A 23960-nucleotide genomic window follows, 5' to 3' on the forward strand; every position below is an offset into this window, starting at 1 on the left:
TATTATTGCTCTGGAAAAATATACATTCTGGTCTGTTTTTCAAAAAAAAAAAAAAAAAAAATGGAATCCTCGCGAAGCTTTTCTGGGTCCTGGGAAGTAGCATAAGGCAAGACATAGTATTTATTACAGATGTATGAAATGAAGAAAGCAAGTAAAATCAGTTTCAGAGTGTCTCATGCTTCTTACAGAAAGAAAACACCCACAGAACTGTGGTGAAAACACAACAAAATGTACAGATTTTGGTACAGGTGGCATTGTCTCATGAATGAAGAGAAATGAATAGCCCTTCCTACAGAGCTTGACCTGAGGCCAAATCTCTGTGACACTGAGCTTCCCCCTCATGTTGACATCATGGCCACTGTGCTCTGATAATAATGTCCAGCCCTCTTAACAAGGAGTAAACAACAATAATGAGGAACACATATTTCTACAGGGAGAATTAGATATCTAATTTCCTAATTGTTCCTTTCAGGCTTTGCTAACAGCCAGAGTTAGAGAAACTGCACCTAGGCATAAAGGAGGAACACTGAACTGTGTTGAATGATATTCTCTCTCTCTCATTCTCTCTCTCTCTCTCTCTCTCTCTCTCTCTCTCTCTCTCTCTCTCTCTCTCCCACCTCCTCTCTCTCTCTCACAAACATACAAAACAAAACAAAACAACAACAAAAAAACCTTGAGAACAGTTTTATCAGAGTTTAAAAGAAAAAACCCCAGGCAAGCAGATGTTCAGAGGAGGGAAATGGAGAAGAAAAAGAAAAGATGAAAAGCAAGTCTGTTGATTAAGACATCATGGAGACCAACAACATGGTAGACAACCAGGCACACGGAGCTTTAGAGAAAGAATAAGGAAACCCAGAGCAGCAGAAAATCATACTTGGTGTGCTGCCGGGATTCAGCCTGTATCAGTCCCAAGCAATGGAATCCATCTATTCCGGACTGATGTCTTTGGGGCTGCATTTGGAGTCAGCTGAACAGCACCCGGTCCATCCCTGACAGGGAGAGTGTGGATCAGGAAACTCCTAGCTACCCCAATAAAGACCAGACAGAGGCATCTTGTCATCTCAGGAGGACTCTCAGTCCATGCTGGAGACTGGAGTCTATGGTTCGTTCAAGCATCCTTTTAAATAGCTTTCCAACAGTGGGGGTGATCACAAAAGACATCTATTATCATGTTTAAAGCTGAAATTAATATTTCCTTTAATCCTAGAGGTACCCCTAAAACTGCAGGTCCTCATCAGCCTCTTACCAGTCCCTAGGCTCATATATAAGCCCTCAGAATAGGTGTGGGCCCACCCAGGGCCTAGGTCTGTTGTTATGCAAATTAGGAGACAATCTCCACTGAGGCCAAGTGGAAACCAGTTGACATCTAAAAGACAATGTGAGATTGGAGCTCCTGGGATAGAGTTTGAGGCCTGCATCTGAAATACCATAATTGATATTTTTGGGCCCTGACAGTATGCAATCCATCTTAGTTCCTGGAAGGCAGAGGCAGACAAATCTGTGACTTTGAGGCTAGTCTACATAGTGAATTCCAGGCAGCCAAGACTTACAGTGAGACCATGCCTCGGAAAAAAAAAAAAAAAAAAAAAGGTTACTGGTCCTTACCAATAGCATCTTATCATGAATGCTTCCTTGTACTGTAAGCCGGTTGTTGAAGGGAGCCAGGCAGTGAGCAGCAGGAGCTGTCATACTCTGCACTGAGTTAGCTGCTCTGGCAGGAAAGGCTGAAGCTACCTCAGCCTCTGTGTCAAGTGGAGCTACCATTCCCCTCAGCTCCCAGACCCCATTCTGTCTATCCTTCAGCACTGTAAACACCTGTGGGGAACAGTAATAGAACTTCAGCATTCCAAAGATGCCTTAGTAATATTGCCATTGCTGTTACAGCACTCTGATGAAAGCAACTTAGTGGAGAAAGGTTCAAATTCCAGGTTGTGGGGAGGTTGTCAATTTGGCAGGAAGTGAAGCAGCTGGTTACATCCGCAGTCAAAGGGGGGAAAACAAATGCATGCATGCTTGCAATCAACTCCCTATAGTGAGTGGATCTTCCCACTTCAGTTACTATAACCAAGATATTTCTCTACATTCCTATCTACAGGTCAAACTTACATAGACCTCCCTTCATTAAGGCCTTTCCAGATCATTCTAGATTGTGTCAGTTTGACAGATAAAACTTTCACAGCCAGAAACATGCTAAGACTCCAGTGTATAAAAGTTTCCCAGGTTTTTAATGAAATTTACAAATGGAATTTTACTGAAATTTCATCAGTGAAATTTCATTATGACAAACGTCTATAGGTATCCACACTAATAATCAGAAATTATGGTCCATGCCTGATGGTGCATGCCTGTAATCCCTGGTACCTGGGGACTGAAGTAGGAAGCTCAAAGCTTTGAGCCTTGCCTCAAAGCAGAAAATGAGGAGCTAAGGATTCAGCTCAGTGAGATAATACTTGCCAGCTCATGGGGGCACCACCTTCAATTCCCAGTACCACACATGCATCAAAATCTACACTAGAAGTAGAAATACCTCACAGCTGCAGCAATGAAGGTGAGTCTATGCAAAAACATTTATAGGAAGTGATTCAGACTTCCTGAGAGTGATGACAAGAGTCCTAAACATCCACAAGCTGCAGGGAATGGTCACAGCCCACACATGCCTTTCATCTCAAGGCAACTGATCTCTCAAATCACCTACACGTTAACAGCTTTCCAGGACCCCTGCTTTGCAAGTGAGAGACACTGCTGAGAAAGAGCAGTGAAACTCAGGAGAATGGGGACCTTACCCAAGGATGTGACAAATCTCTTTTCAAAATAGACCCAGACTGAGACAAGAAAAAGGGCATTGGCCTTTTCCAGGTCAGTCTAACAATGAAGCTGTGTTTATTTGTTCCTATCATAGGGCTCTGCCTTTTGAAGCGTCTCTTCTTCACTTTAAGCTTCTGCAGAATTTTCTTGGCTCCAGTTGTAACCAAAGGCCATGGACTCACATCTCTCACAGCCAAGGAGCAGTAGAGTGGGAAAAGATGACCAGCAGCAGGCATGGACAGGATGAGATCATTTCCAGAGTGATGCTTTCCTTGAACAAAGGCCATAAACACATCCTTATAGATGTGGGCCAGTTCCCAAGCAGTCTCTCTTTAGGACTTGAGGACAGTGCACAGTTTACACTACCAAGTTTTACCTGAAAATAAACGGGTATTCTGAAAGCCCATTAGCACAGGAGTCTGCCTTTTAGGTGCCTGCCTTGCTTACTCACTAAATGTTTACAGACTAGCATTGCTTTTGGTCTTGGGTCACAGGTCAGACTATACCTAGATTGCCTTTGGGGAGCCTAATTGGGCTAGCTCTAATTGCCACTCTCAGTCTGCTTCTTCCTAGCCCAATTTTCCCTTCTGTGCTTGAACAGGGCAGTTAGGAGCAGACCCATAAGGCACCTTGACTAATAGTTCAGTTCTGTTTTCTTTTTGCTGCATCCATCTCTTGCCTGTACAGCGATCTTCCATCAAGATCTTTGATGCTGTCTGATTATAGGATGTCACATGATTTATGATACAATGTAAATTATCACAATTTAGAATTGGCAGCTAAAAGAGCAAGTTAACTAACTAACTAACTAACTAACTAACTAACTAACTAACTAACCCATCCAAAATATCCTGAGAAACTGACTTTGCTGTTGGCTCCTTGCTGACTATGGGCTATGGAGGTGGGCAACACATATCTGACCCTCTCAGGGGTCTGCATGCTCTGACTAGAGGTTTTGGGAGGTCTTCAGAATGCAGCTAGCATTTCCTCTCTCCCATTTGGCCACTATTTGATTTCTCAGAGTGCTTCTGCCTGAAGATTCATAGGAACTGAATTCCCTCAGTGACTCCTGGGAAGCGTGGAGCCCATGATTACAGTAGGGGGTCTACAGTGTGAGCTGCCAGAACAGAGGTAGGTCCTGCACAGACCCATAGATACTGTAAAGTCACCAGCTGAGAGTCTACATTCCCAGTTTCAAGGGTTGGAGCTGACATGCTTTTGTTGGATCATTGAAAAGAACGAGTGAAGCTTGACGTAAGAGTCATGTAGTAGGTGCCTTCACAGGCATGCTTTGCACAGAACTACTCGAAAGTAGCTGGCCTGATAGTGAGACCAGGGAGGAGGGCCCTGAGCAGGGCAGGGACTATAGGGCGGAGTCTATAGGGTGGGGTCTGTAGGCAGGGCCTGTAGGGTGCCACTGTAAAGCATAGCTTCCTTGAAATTGTCTTGTGGTAGCGGCTAAAAGCCTTCATAGGTTCCCTGATTGCCAGATATAGGGAGATGGCCTTTCTAAACAAGCCCAATGGCCAGCTGTTACACCAGAGATGGATGGAAAGGCTCAGGACAGAACTTTATGGTCCCCGATGTCAAAATTGAAAAGCTGCCCTAAGCAGTGTGCTGTCTACAGCATAGCCTTTGGGCCTTGGCTAAGAATTAACCTCAGTGCACCAGACCCCTCATCTGCAAAATCGGAGACAAATAACGGAACCATCTCATGGGGCACCAGGTGAGTAATTGGGTAGGAAGAATGGCATACAGGAGGTGCAGCTGGGGACTAGATAAGGAGGATAAAACAGTTTCAAGATGAAAGCAGCTTGGAGGCAGGGATGCAGGAGGAAGAATCAGGACCAACAGGTCACCAATGCCGAGCTTGGTCTGTAGTAAAGCTTCCAGTTCCGCAAACTGACACACTTTCTTACAAGCTTAAGTTAGTTTCACCCGGGTCTCTATCTTTTTATTTTAATTTATTTTTTTATTTTTATAGTTTCTGACATTTTATTTTTTTCTATTTTTTATTTAAATTAGAAACAAGCTTGTTTTACATGTCAATCCCAGTTCCCCCTCTCTCCTTTCCTCCCCTTTGCCCCGCCCCCCACTAAAACCCCTATCCCATACCCTTTCTGCTCCCCAGGGAGGGTGAGGCCTTCCATGGGAGATCTTCAAAGTCTGTAATATCATTTGGAGCAGGAACTAGACCTTTCCCCATGTGTCTAGGCTGAGAGAGTATCCCTCTATGTGGAATGGGCTTTCAAAGTCTATTCGTACACTAGGAATGAATACTGATCTACTACCAGAGATCCCATAGATTGCTGAGGCCTCCTCACTGACACCCATGTTCAGGGAATCTGGATCGGTCCTATGCTGGTTTCCCAGCTATCAGCCTGGGGTCCATGAGCTCCCCCTTGCTTAGGTCAACTGTTTCTGTGGGTTTCACCAGCCTGGTCTTGACCCCTTTGCAACAGGATTCCAGGAGTTCAGTTCAGTGTTTAGCTGTGGGTGTCTCCTTCTGCTTCCATCAGCTACTGGATGAAGGCTCTAGGATGGTATATAAGGTAGTCATCAATCTTATTAGCAGGGGAGGACATTTAAGGTAGCCTCTTCACTTTTGTTTAGATTGTTAGTTGGTGTCATCCTTGTAGATCTCTAGACATTTCCCTAGTGCCAGATTTCTCTTTAAACCTATAATGGCTCCCTCTATTATGGCATCTCTTATCTTGCTCTCTTCCATTCTTCCCCCGACTCAACCTTCTTGCTCCCTCATGTCCTCCTCACACCTCCTCTTCTCCCTTTCTCTTTCTGCTAGGTCCCTCTCCCCTCCTGCCATGCTCCCAATTTGCTCAGGAGATCTTGTCCCTTTGCCCTTCCCCGAGGAACCACATATGTTTCTCTTAGGGTCCTCCTTGTTTCCTAGCTTCTCTGGTGGTGTGGATTGTAGGCTGGTAATCCTTTACTCTATGTCTAAAATCCACATATGAGTGAGTACATGCCATGATTGTCTTTTTGTGATTGGGTTACCTCGCTCAGAATGGTTTCTTCTAGTTCCATCCATTTGCCCGAGAATTTCAAGATTACATTACTTTTTTCCCACGGAGTAGTACTCCATTGTGTAAATGTACCACATTTTCTGTATTCATTCTTCAGTTGAGGGACATTTAGGCTGCTTCCAGTTTCTGGCTATTACAAATAGTGCTGCTATGAACACAGTTGAACAGATGTCCTTGTTGTATGAACGTGCATCTTTTGGGTATATGCCTAAGAGCGGAATTGCTGGATCTTGTGGTAGACTGATTCCCATTTTCCTGAGGAATCTCCATACTGATTTCCAAAGTGGCTGTATGAGTTGGCACTCCCACCAGCAGTGGAGGAGTGTTCCCCTTTCTCCACATCCTCTCCAGCATAAACTTTAGTTGGTGATGGTGTTTTTGATTTTAGCCATTCTGACAGGTGTAGATGGTATCTCAGAGTTGTGTTGATGTGCATTTCCCTGATTTTTAAGGATGTTGAGCACTTTCTTATGTGTCTTTCAGTCATTTTAGATTGCTTTGTTGATAATTGTCTATTTCTGTACCCCACTTTTTAATTGGATTAGTAGGTGTTTTCGAGAATAGCTTCTTGAGTTGTCTGTATATTTTGAAAATCAGCGCTCTGTCAGATGTAGGGTTGGTGAATATCTTTTCACATTCTGTGGTCTGCCATTTTGTCTTGTTGACTGTGTCCTTTGCCTTACAGAAACTTCTCAGTTTCAGGAGGTCCCATTTATCAATTGTTGATTTCAGTGTCTGTGCTACTGGTATTTTCAGGAAGCGGTCTCCTATACCAGTTTGTTCAAGGGTACTTTCCACATTCTCTTCTAAGAGGTTTAGTGTGGCTGGGTTTATGTTGAGGTATTTGATCCATTTGGACTTAAGTTTTGTGCATGGCAACAGACATGCATCTATGTGCAGTCTTCTACATGCCAGCATCCAGTTATGCCAGCACCCAGTTATGCCAGCACCCAGCTATGCCAGCACCATTTGTTGAAGACACTTTCTTTTTTTCTATTGTATAATTTTAGCTTCTTTGTCAAAAATCACATGTTCATAGTTGTGTGGCTTAATCAGGGTTTTCAATTCAATTCCATTGGTCTACCTGTCTATTTTTGTGTCTATATCAAGCTGTTTTCAGGACTATAGCTCTATAATAGAGCTTGAAGTCAGGATGGGGATGCCTCTGGACATTTCTTTATTGTACAGTGTTGTTTTGGCTCTCCTGGGTCTTTTGTTTTTCCATATAAAGTTGAGAATTGTTCTTTCAAGGTCTGTGAAAAATTGTGCTGGGATTTTGATAGAGATTGCATTGAATCTGTCGATTGCTTTCAGCAAGATTGCCATTTTATTATTTTAATTTTACCTATCCAAGAGCATGGGAGATCTTTCCATTTTCTGGTGTCTTCTCTAATTTCTTTCTTTAAAGACTCAAAGTTTTTGCTATATAGGTCTTTCAATTGTTTGGTTAGTGTTACCCCAAGATATTTTATGTTGCTTGTGGGTATTGTGAAAGGTGATGTTTCCCTGATTTCTTTCTCATTGGATTTATCATCTGTATATATTAGGGCTACTGATTTTTTTGAGTTAATTTTGTATCCTGCCACTTTGATGAAGATGTTCCTCAGCTGTAGAAGATCCCTGATAGAGTTTTTGGGGTCACTTATATAAACTATCATATCATCTGCAAATAGTGAAAGTTTGACTTCTTCCTTTCCATTTTGTTTCCCCTTGATCTCCTTTTTTTGTCTTATTGTTCTAGTTAGCACAATACTGAAGAGATATTAAGACAGTGGGCAACCTTGTCTTATTCCTGATTTTAGAGAAATTGCATTAGTTTCTCTCCATTTAGTTTGATGTTGGTTTGCTGTATATTGCTTTCATTGTGTTCAGGTGTGTTCCTATTATCCCAGATCTCTCCAGGACCTTTTTCATGAAGGGGTGTTAGATTTTGTCACAGGCTTTTTCAGCATCTAGTGAGATGATCATGTGGTTTTTCTTTTGCATTTTTTTATATGGTGGATTATATTGATAGATTTTCATATGTTGAACTGTCCTTGCAACCCTGGGATGAAATCTACTTGATCATGGTGGATGATTTCTCTGATGTGTTCTTGGATTGGATTTACCAGTATTTTTGTTTGTTTTTGTTTTTGTTTTTGTTCTTTTTGGTTTTTCGAGACAGGGTTTCTCTGTGTAGCTTTGGAGCCTATCCTGGCACTTGCTCTGGAGACCAGGCTGCCCTGGAACTCACAGAGATCCGCCTGCCTCTGCCTCCCGAGTGCTGTGATTAAAGGTGTGCACCACCAACACCTGACTGGATTTGCCAGTATTTTATTGAGCATTTTTGCATTGATATTCATGAGGGAGATTGGTCTGTAGTTCTTTATCTTGATTGTGTCTTAGCTGTGTGGATTGTGTACCAAGGTAGCCTTGTAGAAAGAGTTTGGCAATGAGCCTTCTGCTTCTATTGTGTGGAACACTTTGTGGGTATTGGTATTAGCTCTCCTTTGAATTTTTGGCAGAATTCAGCACTGAAACCATCTAGTCTTGGACTTTTTTGGTAGGGAGACTTTTGATGACTGCTTCTATTTCATCAGGGGTTATAGGTCTATTTAAATTGCTTATCTGTTCTTGATTTAATTTTGGTAAGTGATATCTATCCAGGAAATTGTCCATTTCCCTTAAATTTTCAAATTTTTGTGGAGTACAGGTTTTCAAAGTATGACCTGAAGATTCTCTGGATTTCCTCAGTGACTGTTGTTATATCCCCCTTTTCATTTATGATTTTGTTAATTTGCATATTCTTTCTCTGCCTTTGGTTAGTTTGGTTAAAGGTTTGTCTACCTTGTTGATTTTCTCATAGAACATTGTTTCTTTTTATTGTTTCTTTGTTCCTACTTTATTGATTTCAGCCCTCAATTTGATTATTTCCTGGTATCTACTCCTCCAAGGTGACTCTGCTTCTTTTTGTTCTAGAGCTTTCAGTTGTGCTGTTAATTTTCTAGTGTGACTATTCTCCAGTTTCTTCATGTGGTCACTTATTGCTATGAACTTTCCCTTTTAGCACTGCTTTCAAAGTGTCCCATAGTTTTGGGTATGTTGTGTCTTCATTCTCATTGATTTCTAGGAATCTTTAATTTCTTTTTATTATCTTCTCCTTGACCCAGGAATGTTGCAAATGAGAGTTTTCAAATTTTCATGAGTTTGTAGGGTTTTTGCAGTTTGTGTTGGTATTAAGTTCTAACTTTAAAGCACGGTGATCTGATAAGAAACAGGGGGTTATTCCAAATTTTTGTATCTGTTTAGGTTTTCTATGTTGCCGAGTATATTGTCAATTTTACAGAAGGTCCCTGTGGCCCTGAAGAAGGTATATTCTTTTGTGTTTGGATGGAATTTTCTATAGATGTCTGTTAAACCCAATTGCGTCATAACCTCTCTTAGTTCTTTTGTTTATTTGTTAAGTTTCTGTCTGGTATTCCTGTATAGTGGTGAGAGTGGGGTGTTGAAGTCCCACATGAGGTTTTATGGGTGATTTGAGTTTTAGTAATTTTTCTTTTATGAACATGGTTGCCTTTGTATTTGGGGCATAGATATTCAGAATTGAGACTTCATTGTGACGGATTTTTCCTGTGATGAATAAGAAATGACCTTCTTCATCTCTTTTGATTGATTTTAGTCTAAAGTCTAATTTATTAGATAATAGGATTGCCACATCAGCTTGTTTCTTGGCTCCATTTGATAGGAAAATCTTTTCCTAACCCTTTACTTTGAGGTACTGTCTGTCTTTGAAGTTGAGATACATTTCTTGTATGCAGCAGAAGGATGGATTCTGCCTTCCTATCCATTCTGTTAACCTGTGTCTTTTTATAAGGTGAGTTAAGACCATCAATATTTTTTGTTGTTGTTGTTGTTGTTTTTCGAGACAGGGTTTCTCTGTGGCTTTGGAGCTCTTGTAGACCAGGCTGGTCTCGAACCGACTGCCTCTGCCTCCTGAGTGCTGGTATTAAAGGCGTATGCCACAAATGCCTGGTGTAAGACCATCACTATTGAGGAAAATTAATGACCATTGATTTTTAATTATTGTTTGTTTTGGATTTGTTTTTGGTCATGGTATTGTGTGTGGATTTCCCCCCCTTTCTTCTTTTGGCTTTTGGTAAAGTGCGATTATCTATTGTCTATGTTTTTGTGAGTGTCATTAACTTCCTTGGGTTGGAGTTTTCCTTCCAGAACTTTCTGTAGGGCTGAATATGTGGATATGTATTGTGTAAATCTGGTTTTGTCATGGAATATCTTTCTTGTTTTCTCCATCTATAGTGATTGAGAGTTTTGCTGGTTATAGTAGTCTTGGCTGGCATCCATGGTCTCTTAGTGTTTGTAAACATCTATCCAGGACCTTCTGGCTTTCAGAGTTTCCATGGGAAGTCAGGTGTAACTCTGATAGGTCTGCCTTTATATGTTACTTGGCCCTTTTCCTTTGCTACTCTTAATATTCTTTCTTTATTCTGTGTGCTTGGTGTGGTGAGGTGACTTTTTTTGTGGTTCACTCTATTTGGTCTGCCGTAAGCTTCTTGTACTGTCTAAATTCACAGAGATCCACCTGCTCCCTCCCCTGAGTGCTCAGATTAAAGGCATGAACAATCATTCCTGGGTGATTATTCAAGTATTTTTTTTTTTTGTGTGTGTGTGTATGTGTGTATGCTTGTGTGAATATAAATCATGCAATTCTTTGTGTTGCCCATTCTGCTCTCTGAAGTAGTGGGGAAGCAGGTATTATTTTCAAGGCTGCTGCCATGGTATAGGATGGTGTGTGTTCATGTGTGTTTGGATGGTATATGTGGATGGTGTGTATGGGATGGTGTGTGGATGGTATGTATGGAAGGTGTGTGTGGATGGTGTGTTCAGGTATGGTGTGAGAGGAATGGTGTGTAGGACAGTGTGTTTGGGGATGGTATGTGGGGATGGTGTTGGGGCAGAGTGAAGATGGGACTGGAGAAATTTAAACCCATTCTAAGTTTGCTATTCTTACTAAAACAAAGCTATTATTATTTTTTAAATAAGTCTACTTCTGTTTTTGAAGCTCTTGGTTGATTTCCAAGTTACTAAAGTTTGATTCTTACAGTTTTGCCAATACTTGTGTTTCTATCCAGAAAGTCAAGATTTTGGTTCCTTATTCTGCCAATTTGACTACCATTACTTAGAAACTCTCCTGAACTTTCTAAACAAATATGAATGTCATCTTAGAATATAATCAGCTTCCAGTTCTTTGCTTTTCAAGTTGTTTTACTGCAGTTGCTAGCAACTGAATGTGATGACAGAAACAAGCTGTGATACTTTTGATTTAAGAGAATGACTGTGGTTTGGGTGTGGTTTGTGTCCCCAAAGGGATGTGTGTTGGAGGCTTGGTCTCCAATTAACGATAGTGGTGAGAATGGGACTTTAAAGAGCTCAGACCATCTGAGTAGTTGTGCTTTGGGCTGCAAAATGGCTCAGTGCTGAAACTTGCTTAGAGCTCTTGCAGGGGACCTGGATTCAGTTCCCAGCATACACTTTGGGTAGCTCTCAACTGCTTGTGTCTCCAGCTCTGGGACTTCTGGTGTCATCTTTAGGCACTTGCACTCCTGTGACATGCACACACAGACATACACACAACCTCATGAGTAATTTTTAAAAACTGTGTTTGTACCCATAGATTGCTGCTCCCACAGCTTTGGTCAGAGAAATTCCATTTTGCAGGGGGCAGCAGCAGAAGTGAAGATGTCAAACGCTTAAGTATATTTTGGACTTTTATATTTCCCTTTCCAAAGCTCAAAGAACATGATGGAAGACAGGGAAGAAAGAATATAAGAATTAAATGAGGTAGAGCATTGTCTTTGGAACAAGACATCTCTGCTGTATTCTTGCTGCCATAGATGTGACAACAGCAGGAGACCTGGGCAAGACTGGACCTGTCAGCATCCTGTTATGGGAGGGGGGATGGGGACAAAGGCTTACTATTTTCTATAATGCTTTGATGTTGTATACATTACACATGTATCTATCAAACCCAAAGAAAGATGCAATTAAGGGGTGGCCACTAATACAAGATGGGGCTTAGTGAATGAGCTGTTCAGTTATTCCTCAATATCATCAAAAGAGGTATAGTGGCTTGTGACTGCAACTTAGAAGATACCAAGGCTACTGGAAATCCACGAACCCTGAAGAAGCACAGAATGGGCTCTGTGCATCAGCTACTCAGTTACTCTGTAAAATAAGCTTCAATAATATCTAATGAACAACAGCAGAAGTGGGACCTGATTAGCTCCTGGGGCAGGCTTACTCTCCTGAGTAGATGTTTGTTAGACTGAATTAGCATTCTCAAGGTTATGTGGACCTTACCAGTATTAGGCCCTTCAGTAGTTAATGTGTCAACACACTAGTTAGTATGAGACATGACAGTTATAACTGGTGAATCTCCCTTCTTGCTTCTTCTCTTAGAGGATGTCTTTCTTTTGTACATTCTGGTTGTTTATTTTAGTCCCATTAATAGTTGTGCTGTCTTCTGGCACACTTTGCTCCCCCTGATTGTGAGTTAAAAACTTTTTTTCCTTATACATTTCTCAGCCTTCAGTATTTTGTTATAGTAACATAAAATAGACATAGAATTATTGACTGATACCAGAGTCAATATTGGTAAGTACTGAACTTCTAGCTGAGGATTCACCAAGTTAATGAGGTCTCATACAATTTATGAAAGCTTTTGTTATGAAAATGGATTCTAGCCAAGTGGTTTAAACCATGGCTCTTCCATGGCTATGCTGTCAATCTTAGTCCCAAAGTTGATTTTGTTGTCTCAATCTATTCACATTCAAAATTATATTATATTATAAATAAAATTATAATATATTTATATTCAAAACTATATTATATTGTAGATAAAAATTATAATATATTTGTATTCAGAACTGCCAATTCTCAGTAGATGTGAGCCATTAGGTCCAACCACTTCAAAGCAGCAGGGTTGCACAACAATATGTACCAGGGTCCCTTTCATTGACTGTCTCCTATATTAGTCCGTAACTTCTCTTTAAGTCTCAGGTTTAATATTCTTTCGTGTATTTCTTTGTTTGCGTTTGGTATTTCAGATAGGAAAGTTTCTATTGCATTTTTAGTATTTTCCTCAAGTTGGATATAACCCTGTTTTCTTGTGTCCTTCTGCTAAAACTCTTTTGTAATCTTTTAATTTCTGATACTGTATTTCCTTCCCAAAAATTATCATTTGCATAGTTTGATTGCTTACAGTTTTTATTCCATTATTTAAAAAATTTCCACTAGTTTTATTGAAGTCTTGGACACTCAGCTTCACTATTTGGGCCACTCATGGGACATCTGTACTGCTTCTGACTTCCTCCCCTCTATGCTGTGACATCCCATAGTTGAGATTTAGTAGCAATCTCCAGGGAGCATCTAAAAATCATGGAGTCTTTTTGTGCTGGTACTGGCTGAGTACTGAGTGCCCATTCCCAACCTTCTGGGCACTTGTTTAGTTAGTAAGCCTGTACCTGTGCAGACAACAGTACAACTGACTTCAAGGACTTTAACAAATAGCCTGAAAAATCCTTGAGTTCAATCCCTGAGGTCAGCTAAATTGTGAACATTGATTTCCTGGACTGCTAAGGGTCTCTTCTAAGACTTGTAAACCTTTTAGATCAGTGGTTCTCAACCTGTGGGTCTCAACCCATCCATAGGGGTTGCATATTAGGTATTTAAATTATGATTCATAACAGTAGCAAAATTTCATCTATGAAGTAGCAACAAAATAATTTTATGATTGGGGCCACTACAATATGAGGAGCTGTACTAAAGGGTCTCAGTGTTAAGAAGGCTGAGAACCACTGTCTTAGAGGGTTTCTGTTAAGTCTCCACTCTCAGAATGTTTTGGTTCCTAGATAGGGAGAGATAACTGTGCAGACAATGCCAGACTACCAATAAATTCATAGGAGGCACTACAATATTTAAATATGGCAGTCATTGAGGTCATTGAGTAACCATAAAGTCTTTATAATTTTATTCATTTATTTATTTCCTTTTATTATTTACTGGAAATCAAATGATTATTGTTCTCCCTCCGCTGATTCCTCCAAGGTTCTCTCTAACTCCCCACCCACTCAAATCCACACCCTTTCTTTTTCTTACATTAGAAAACAAACAGACATATAAAAGGAAAGAAATTCAAATGTGATAAAATAGAAAGAGCAAACCTGAACAAGACAAAACAAAGCAACAATTAAAAATTGATGGAAACACACATGGACACAGAGACACACACATTAGCAAACTCAGAAAAACCAATAAAACATGAAGTTGGAAGCTATAATATATAAACAAAAGATCTGTAATGTTAGAATAAAAAAAAAAAGCTCAGAAAAAGCATCATGAGGCAAAAACACCTCAAGTACCATTGAGTTTGTTTTGTGTTGGCCATTTACTGCTGGGCATGAGGCTTGTCTTTCATAGTGTTTTGAATACTCAGTGAGGCTCCTTTGAAGAAAACTAGTTTTTCATTTGCAAGTAGTTATCAATTGGAGGTGGCTTCTGTGTTGTGATGTGACTTGTGTCCACATTCACTCTCAGCATGAAGACCACATGTACTGCAGACCCACGTAGGCCCTGTGTCTGCTTCTACAGTCTCTTTGAGTTCATTTGTGTTCTGCTGTGTATAGAAGGCCTTGTTTCCTTGGAATCCTTCATTTCTGCTGACTCTCACAATCTTTCCCCCTTCTCTTCTCCAGGGTTCCCTGGGCCTTGAGGGGAGGGAATCGATGGAAACAACCCATTTAAGACAAAGTGTTCCAAGGTCTCTAACTCTCTGTAAATTGTCCAGTTATAGGTGGTCTGTATTTATTTCCATCTACAGAAGTAAGAAGCTTCTCTGATAATGGAGGAGTAAGACACTGATCTATGAGTGTAGCAGAATGCCATTAGGACTTATTTTATTACTATTTTCTTTTAGCAGAACAGTAATATTTGGTTTTTCCATAGCTCCCTGACCTATCTACTATTCAGTTTTTGGCCACCAGGGCAGTACTGAGAATGGTTACATCTCATGGAATGATCTTAATGATATTGGTTGGTTATTCCCACAAGCTTTGTGACACTATTGGGGTAGTGCATCTTGCATTCAGGTCATCATTGTAGATTGAAGGGTTTGTAGATGGGTTGTTATAACATGAAAAATAAAAACCCAGAGATAGATAATGGGGTTCAAGATGAGGGTCAGACAAACAAAGCAGCCAGCCACTAACTCTTACCTCTACCTCAGACTGAAAGGGCGATCCTGGCTCCAAGAATCCTCAGAGACAATAACTCTCCCTGTCTGGAAACTAAATCTCCACATGAGACCCTTCACTTCTTCCTTTTATACCTTCCTAGTACTGGGATTAAATGCTTGTGATCCCAAGTGCTGAGATCATCTTTGTGTGAAGTGTTTCTCTTTATGACTGGATCAATTTCATGTAGATCAGTGTGGCCTTGAACTAACAGAGATCCATCTGCCTATATTCTGAGACCTGGGATTAAAGGTGTGTGCCACCACTGCCTAGCTTTATGGGTAGCTAGGATGGCTGCTGTGATTAAAGGTGTGTATCACCACTGCCTGGCTCTATGGATTGTGGCTAGCTTTGTATTCTGAAGACTCAGGCAAACTTTATTAAATCATAAATAATATGTCATCTTAGGCTGGTGTTTACCTTTGTCTTATGGGAGTATGCAGAGCACCTTCTAGTATCCTAAACACTAGACAGTAGGGGTGAAGACTCTAGGTAGGCACCTGATTGACTCTCCATGTCCAATAATTTTTATCTTTAGCAATAGTTTGTGAAGAGCAACCCACTGTCTTGTCAATAGCCTGGGTTGTTTGGGGTTCCCATGAGGTGGCTTTGGTCAACAACTCAATTAGACGTAACCTATTCCCACAACTGGAGCCTTCATTTGGCAATGAGAGATGTCGACTGGGGCTTTGTCTCTCACATTATTGGGAGATTCTATTTAGGTCACTATCATATATTTTAGGAAGCTTCTATTATATTAGGTTTCCATACAGTCCCTCAAATGTCCCTTTCCAAATTCTCCTCATCCCTCCGTTTCCCTCCCTCTCCCTATTTGATCCTTCTGTTCTAGGATTTTCCCCTCAAAATCCATAACTGACTACCTATACCTAGTTTCTGTGGTTATATGAATTATAGCCTGCTTATCGATGACTTAACAAATAGCATCCACATATAAGTGTATACATACCATATTTGTCTTTGGGGGTCTGGGTTACCTCACACAGACTGATTATTTCTATAGCTCCATCTATTTACTTGAAAATTTCAGTTTTAACATCCAAGTAATATTCCATTATGAAAGTGTACTGCATTTTGTTTATCCATTTATCCACTGGTGAGTATTCATCCATTGATAGATATTTGCCAGGACTTTTATCATGAAGCAGCAATGAACACAGTTGAGCAAGTGTCTCAGTGGTAGGATGAAGTATCTTTGGGTGTATGCCCAAGAGTGCAATTGGGTCTTGAGGTTGATTGATTCCAATCTTCCTGAGGAACTGCCACACTGATATTTGTAGTATCGAAAAGTTTGTACTCCCACTAGCAATGGGTAAATATTCACTGTAGCAGGCTTTCTTTTGGGTTACCAACCAGCACCCAAATCTTGACAGCAAGACTTGTTATTAGTTATGAAAGCTCGACCTTATTTTAGCTCTTGTTTTAATCTGTTTCTATTTATCTTCGTTTTGCCTTATTTTTTTTGTTATTTTTTGTTTTGTTTTGTTTTTCCTTTCTTTAATCCTGTATGTCTTATTTTTCTGTTTCCTTTGTGTCTGACTGTCTGGCGGATGCCTTGCTTTTGGCCCTTGGTGTCTCGTTCTTTCTCCTTTTTTATTCCTTGAGTCTAGATTTCTCCTACTTATTTTATTTGCCAGCCCTGACTATAACTTCTCTGCTTAGCTATTTCTTTTGCTTGTTTGTTTGTTTTTTGTATTTGGATACAGAGTTTCTCTGTGTAGCAGTCCTAGCTGTTCTGGAACTCACTTTGTAGACCAGGCTGACCTTGACCTCACAAAGATCAGCCTGGCTCTGCCTCTCCATTGCTGGGATTGAAGGCAAGCACCACCATGCCTGGCAGTGGTCAAGCTTTTTTTTTTTTAATTTTATTAGTTCAAATTAGGAACAAACTTTCTTCAGATGTCAATCCCTTCTCCCTCTCCTAACCCTCCCCCCCAACATCCCTCCTGTCCCTAGACATCCCCCCTCCACTCCCCAGGCAGGGTAAGGCCCTCAAAAGGGGCTCCCCAAAGTCTACCACATCATCCTGGACCAGGTCTAGGCCTTTCCCCATGTGTCCAGGTCAAGAGAGCATCCCTTCATATGGGACTGGCGATCAAAATGCCTTTTTTTTTAAGACCTTACATATTTAATACAGTGCATTACCCCTGTATAAATGGAAAAAAATTAAGTTCAACATTTCTAGAACAATATGGCTGTTAATTTTTGTACAATGACAACTGAATGCGGTAAACTGGGATGCTTTTTTCCAAAGTTGACAGCACAGCTAAAGTTTCCAAAAATTCAAATTATATATATATATATATATATATATATATATTATATATATATATCAATAATGGCAGTATGTTATGCATCAATAGCAGCAACAGCTTTTCCAGGTTCTGCAGTCATTTGAACAAAATTGTAGAGACATCCAGCACTCTCCATTAAAAAAAAAAGTAAAAAACAAAATCCCAGAAAAACAGCACAGTTCTGTTACCCTTGTGGTGCCTGGCACCATTTTTTTTTTAAATTAGCTTCTCAATCATCATCTGGAAGGAAACCATTCTGAGCAACATCATTAAAAACAGCTCTGATAAAGCACGGTCACTACTATGTATCATAAAGCAGGTCCACATATGAGTGAGTACATATCATGTTTGTCTTTTTGTGATTGGGTTACCTCGCTCAGAATGGTTTCTTTGAGTTCCATCCATTTTCCTGCAAATTTCAAGATTCCATTGTTTTTTTTTCCTGCTGAGTAGTACTCCATTGTGTAAATGTACCACATTTTCTGTATCAATTATTCAGTTGAGGGGTATCTAGGATGCTTCCAGTTTCTGGCTATTACAAATAATGCTGCTATGAACATGGTTGAACAGATGTCCTTTTTATATGAATGCGCTTCTTTTGTGTATATGCCTGAGTGGAATTGCTAGATCTTGTGGTAGACTGGTTCCCATTTTCTTGAGTTAGTCATCATACTGATTTCCAAAGTGGCTGTACAAGTTGGCACTCCCACCAGCAGTGGAGGAGTGTTCCTCTTTCTCTGCATCCTCTCCAGCACAAACTGTCATTGCTTTTCTATTTCCAGCATTGCCTCAGATTGTGCTTTCTTTATTGTCTCTATTTCAGTTTTTAGGTCTTGAACTGTTTCTTGTAATTTTGGTTTGTTTTGTCTTCAATTTCTTTAAGGGATTTTCTCATGTTCTCTTTGAGGTCCTCTATCATTTTCCTGAAGATGTTTTTAAGGTCATTCTCTTCTGGTTCATCTGCATTGTGATGTTGAGGTCTTACTGGTGTATGGTTCCTAGTCTCCGGTGGTGTCATATTGGGTTTTCTGTTGTTGGATGTGCTTTTACCTTGTCCTCTTCTCATCCTTTCTTCTGGTGGGTGTAGCAGGTGTTTCTTGTTCTCCTGGTGGGTGTAGGACCACGGTTCCCTTCTGGTAGATGCAAACAGATACAATACTCTGATGTCGGTCCTCTTCTCATGGATGGAGTTGTCACTGTTACCCCGGTCTGGGCGTGCCGGGTTCTGCTGGGCCAGCAGTTGGAGGCAGAGCTGTCACTGGCCTCCGGGTGCCGATCCCGCTGCCGAACTCCATATGGTCACTTGTGTCAGATGACTCTGAGCAGCGATGACCAGCAGGAGCCAGAAACAGCCCCTGGCCTACCTGGGCTGCCGGATGGAGACCGGGCTGCCTCTGGGTGTTCGGTGTTTGGAGCCCACTGCTGCAGCCAAACTGGGTCCCGTGGTCAAGCTTTTTATTAGCCAATCAGGTACCTTAGGCAGACAAAATGAAACACCAACATATGATTATAATTAAACAAATGCAGCATAAACAAAAAGAAACACACCTTTACCCAGTTAAAGTAATATTTGTTTTATTGATCTTGGCCATTCTGAGTGGTATACATTGAAATCTCAAAGTAGTTTTGATTTGCATTTCCCCAATGGATAAAGGTTTTGAATACCTCTTTAAGTTCTTCTCAGTCATTTGTGCTTTCTCTTTCAAGAATTCTGTTTAGATCTGTACCTCATTTGGTAATTGGGTTTTTTACTTCTTAATGTCCAGTTTTTTGGTGTTTTTAAATGTATTTTGGAGCTGGGCTTGGTGGCACACGCCTTTAATCCCAGTACTTGGGAGGCAGAGGCAGGCGAATCTCTGTGAGTTTGAGGCCAGCCTGGTCTCCAGAGCGAGTGCCAGGATAGGCTCCAAAGCTACACAGAGAAACCCTGTCTCAAAAAACCAAAAAAAAAAAAAAAAAAAGAAAAATGTATTTTGGATATTATGTCTCTATTGTATTTGTAGTTAACAAAAATCTTTTCCAGCCCGCAGGGCTCCAGTAATTCATGGGTCTGAGGTGAACTAAGCCTGAAAATAAATGGATGAGAAAGAGAAGCCAGACCAAGCAGTGTCCTTGTCAAGGTCTAATTTTATTGATTATAAACAAGGGGTTTTTCAAGAGAAGGGAGGAAGAAAGAGGAAGTGCAGGAGGAATGGGTGTTAACTGCTCTCAGGCCAGGGCAGGTGTCCGGAACCTCCTATGGTTATCTCGAACAATAACCTAAGGGGTGGGGTGCTTGACTAATTGACAGTTTAGCATGGAGGTCACCAGGCCTCTTGTAAAGGAGACTTTTTTATATCTAACCAGGGCTGGCTCCTGACAATGTCTTTATTATATTTGTAGTTGACAAAAATCTTTTCCTATTTTGTAGCCTGCCACTTTATCCAAATGATGGTGTCTATTACTATACTGAATTTTTGAGGTCCCATTTATTAATTGTTGTTCTTATTGCCTGTGATAGAAAGTGTTCTGTTTAGAAAATTCTTTCCTTTGCCAATGAGTTTAAGACCATTTCCAACTTTTTTCTTTATCAAATTCAGTGTGATTGTCCTTAAGTTGAGGTCTTTGATCCATTTGAAGTTGAATTTTGTGCAAGGTGATAAATATGGATCTGTTTAAATTCATCTACCTGCAGCCATTAAGTTTTGTCTGCCAAGTGCCATTTGTTGAAGATGCTCTTTTTTGGTTGGTATGTATCAAAACTCGGGTGTCCATTCAAGTTCATTGATCAATGTGTCTGTTTTTATGCCAACATCATGATGTTTTTATTGATATAGTCCAGTAGTATATATAGCTTGAGGTCAGGAATGGTGACATCCCTAGTAATTCTTTTTTTTTTTATGTTTTATTTATTTGAATTGCAAACAAAATTGAATTAGATGACAATCCCAGTTCCCTTCTCCCTCTCATCCTCCTCTGCCACCCCCCAACTAAAACCCTATCTATCACATATCCTTTCTTCTAATCTACACCTGACTCAACCTTTCTGCTCCCTCATGACCTCTGCATTCTTCCTTTTCTACCTTTCTCATTCTCGTAGCTCCCTCCCCCCTCTTCCCATGTTCTCAATTTGCTCAGGGGATGGTGACCCATTCCCCTTCTCCAGGGGACAAAATTTGTCTCTTTTAGGGTCCTCCTTGTTTACTAGGTTCTCTGGCAGTGTGGATTGTAGGCTGGTAATCCCGTACTCTATGTCTAAAATCCACATATGAGTGAGTACATATCATGTTTGCTTTTTGTGATTGGGTTACCTCGCTCAGAATGGTTTCTTCCAGTTCCATCCATTTTCCTACAAATTTCAAGATTCCATTGTTTTTTTTCTGCTGAGTAGTACTCCATTGTGTAAATGTACCACAATTTCTCAATCCATTCTTCAGTTGAGGGGCATTTAGACTGCTTCCAGTTTCTGGCTATTACAAATAGTGCTGTTATAAACATCGTTGAACAGATGTCTTTGTTGTATGAATGTGCTTCTTTTGGGTATATGCCTAAGAGTGGAATTGCTGGATCTTGTGGTAGACTGATTCCCATTTTCTTGAGGAGTCGCCATACTGATTTCCAAAGTGGCTGTACAAGTTGGTACTCCCACCAGCAGTGGAGAAGTGTTCCCCTTTCTCCACATCCTCTCCAGCATTAACTGTCATTAGTGTTTTTTATTTTAGCCATTATGACAGAATTAAGATGGCATCTCAGAGTTTTTTTGACTTGCATTTCTCTGATGGCTAAGGATGTTGAACACTTTCTCATGTGTCTTTCAGCCATTTTAGATTCCTCTATTGAGAATTGTCTAGTTCTATACTCCACTTTTTAATTGGATTGTTTGGTGTTTTCGAGAATAGCTTCTTGAGTTCTTTGTATATTTTGGAGATCAGCCCTCTGTCAGATGTGGGGTTGGTGAATATCTTTTCCCAGTCTGTGGGCTGCCGTTTTGTCTTGCTGACTGTCTCCTTTGCCTTATAGAAGCTTCTCAGTTTCAGGAGGTCCCATTTATCAATTGTTGATCTCAGTGTCTGTGCTACTGGTGTTATGTTCAGGAAGCAATCTCCTATAGCAATTAATTCAAGGGTATTTCCCACTTTATCTTCTAATAGGTTCAGTGTGGCTGGGTTTATGTTGAGGTCTTTGATCCATTTTGACTTAAGTTTTGTGCAGGGCAAAAGGCTTGGGTCTATCTGTAGTCTTCTACATGTTTGCATCCAGTGATGCCAGCACCATTTGTTTAAGATGTTCTCTTTGTTCCAGCGTATATATTTGGATTGTTTGTCAAAAATCAGGTGTTTGTAGATGTGTGAGTTAATTTCATGGTTTTCAACTCTATTCCATTGGTCTACTTGTCTATTTTGTGCCAATACCAAGCTGTTTTCAGGACTATAGCTCTGTAATAGAGCTTAAAGTCAGGGATGGTGATGCCTCCAGAAGTTCCTCTATTGTACAGGGTTGTTTTGGCTATCCTAGGTCTTTTGTTTCTCCATATAAAGTTGAGAATTGTTCTTTCAAGGTCTGTGAATAATTTTGTTGGGATTTTGATAGGGATTGCATTGAATCTGCAGATTTCTTTTGGCAAGATTGCCATTTTTACTATGTTGATCCTGCTTATCCAAGAGCATGGGAGACCTTTCCGTTTTCTGGTATCTTCTTTAATTTCTTTCTTTAGAGAGTCAAAATTCTTAAGGTACAGGTCTTTCACTTTTTTGGTTAGTGTTACCCCAAGTTATTTTATGTTGTTTGTAGCAATTGTAAAGGGTGATGTTTCTCTGATTTCTTTCTCCACCCATGTGTCATCTGTAAATAGTAGGGCTACAGATTTTTTGAGTTAATCTTGTATCCTGCCACTTTACTGGAGGTGTTTATCAGCTGTAGGAGTTTCCTGGAAGAGTTTTTGGGGTCACTTATGTATCATTTCATCTGCAAATCTTGAGAGTTTGACTTCTTCCTTTCTGATTTGTATTCCCTTGATCTCCTTTTGTTGTCTTATTGCTCTAGCTAGAACTTCAAGGACAATATTGAAGAGGTATGGAGAGAGTGGACAGCCTTGTCTTGTTCCTGATTTTAGAGTAACTGCATTGAGTTTCTCTCTATTTAGTTTGATATTGGCTGTCGGCTTGCTGTATATTGCTTTTATTTTGTTGAGGTATATTCCTGTTATGCCTGATTTCTCCAAGACCTTTTTCATGAAGGGCTGTTGGATTTTGTCAAAGGCTTTTTCGGCATCTAGTGAGATGATCATGTGGTTTTTCTTTCTTAGTCTGTTTATATGGTGGATTACATTGATGAGTTTTCCTATGTTGAACCATCCTTGCATCCCTGGGATGAAGCCTACTTGATTGAGATGGATGATTTCTCTGATGCGTTCTTGGATTCAATTTGCCAGTAATTTTTGCATCAATGTTCATGAGGGATATTGGCTTCTGGTTCTCTTTCTTAGTTGTGTCTTTGTGTGGCTTCAAGGTTATTGAAGCCTCATAAAAACACTTCTGCTTCTCCTAGTAGTTCTTTTATTATTCAGATATTTTAGCTCTCTCTCTCTCTCTCTCTCTCTCTCTCTCTCTCTCTCTCTCTCTCTCTCTCTCTCCCTCCCCCCCGTGTGTGTGTGTGTGTGTGTGTGTGTGTGTGTGTGTGTGTGTGTGTGTGTGTGCATGTTTGTGTGTTTCTATATGAAGCTGGAATTATCCTTTCAAGTTTTGTAAAAGATCCTGTTGGAATTTTCAGGGGATTTTCATTAAATCTCTAGATTAATTTTGCTAAGATGACCATTTTACTATATCAATCCTACTATTCCATTAGGATGGGAGATCATTCCATCTTCTGATATCTTTTTTAACTTCTTTATTCAATGCCTTAAAAATTTCAATTATGCAAGCTTTTTACTAGTTGGTTAGAGTTATTCCATGATATTTTGTTTTTTTTTTTTAATCTATAGTGAAAGGTATTGTTTTTCTGAACATTTTGCATATTATTTTGTATTTTGCTACTTTGCTGAAAGGTATCAGCTAGGGAGGTTTCCTGGTAAAATTTTTAGGGTCTCTTATGTCTAGAATCCTTATCACTTCTAAACAAATATAGGTTAACTTCTTTCGTTTCTATTTGTATTCCCTTGATTTTCTTGAGTTGTCTTATTTCTAGGTCTTCAAGTACTGCAATGAATAGCTATGGAGAGAGTTAACAGCCTGACTTGTTCCTGACTTTAGCACAAATTCAGAATGTGTCTGTTGTATCCCTGGTCTCTCTAGGACTTTTATCATGAAGGGGTGTTGGAATTTTGCAAAGGCCTTTTCTGCATCTAATTAGATGACTATGTACTTTTTGTCATTCAGCTTATTTATTTGGTGAATTACATTTATTCATTTACATATGTTTAACCATAACCTGTATAGCTGGAATGAGACCTACTTGACCATGGTGGATGGTCTTTTGGATGTGTTCTAATATTTGGTTTACATTAATTATGTGTTTAATATTTTATTGAGAGTTTT

The 23960-nt window shown here is 40.1% G+C and overlaps 1 long non-coding RNA gene across 1 annotated transcript in view; it reads left to right on the forward strand.

Moving 5' to 3' along the window:
- The first annotated feature begins 2663 nt into the window (after positions 1-2663).
- The window catches only part of LOC118239716, a 42064-nt gene continuing 20767 nt past the window's right edge, over positions 2664-23960 (forward strand). Inside the window, exons 1-2 of the long non-coding RNA XR_004772538.1 lie at positions 2664-2856; positions 3827-3936. This is a non-coding gene — a long non-coding RNA (uncharacterized LOC118239716). The remainder of the gene's footprint in view (positions 2857-3826; positions 3937-23960) is intronic.

The sequence above is a fragment of the Cricetulus griseus genome (genome assembly GCF_003668045.3).
Source record: "Cricetulus griseus strain 17A/GY chromosome 1 unlocalized genomic scaffold, alternate assembly CriGri-PICRH-1.0 chr1_1, whole genome shotgun sequence".
Classification (NCBI taxonomy): domain Eukaryota; kingdom Metazoa; phylum Chordata; class Mammalia; order Rodentia; family Cricetidae; genus Cricetulus; species Cricetulus griseus.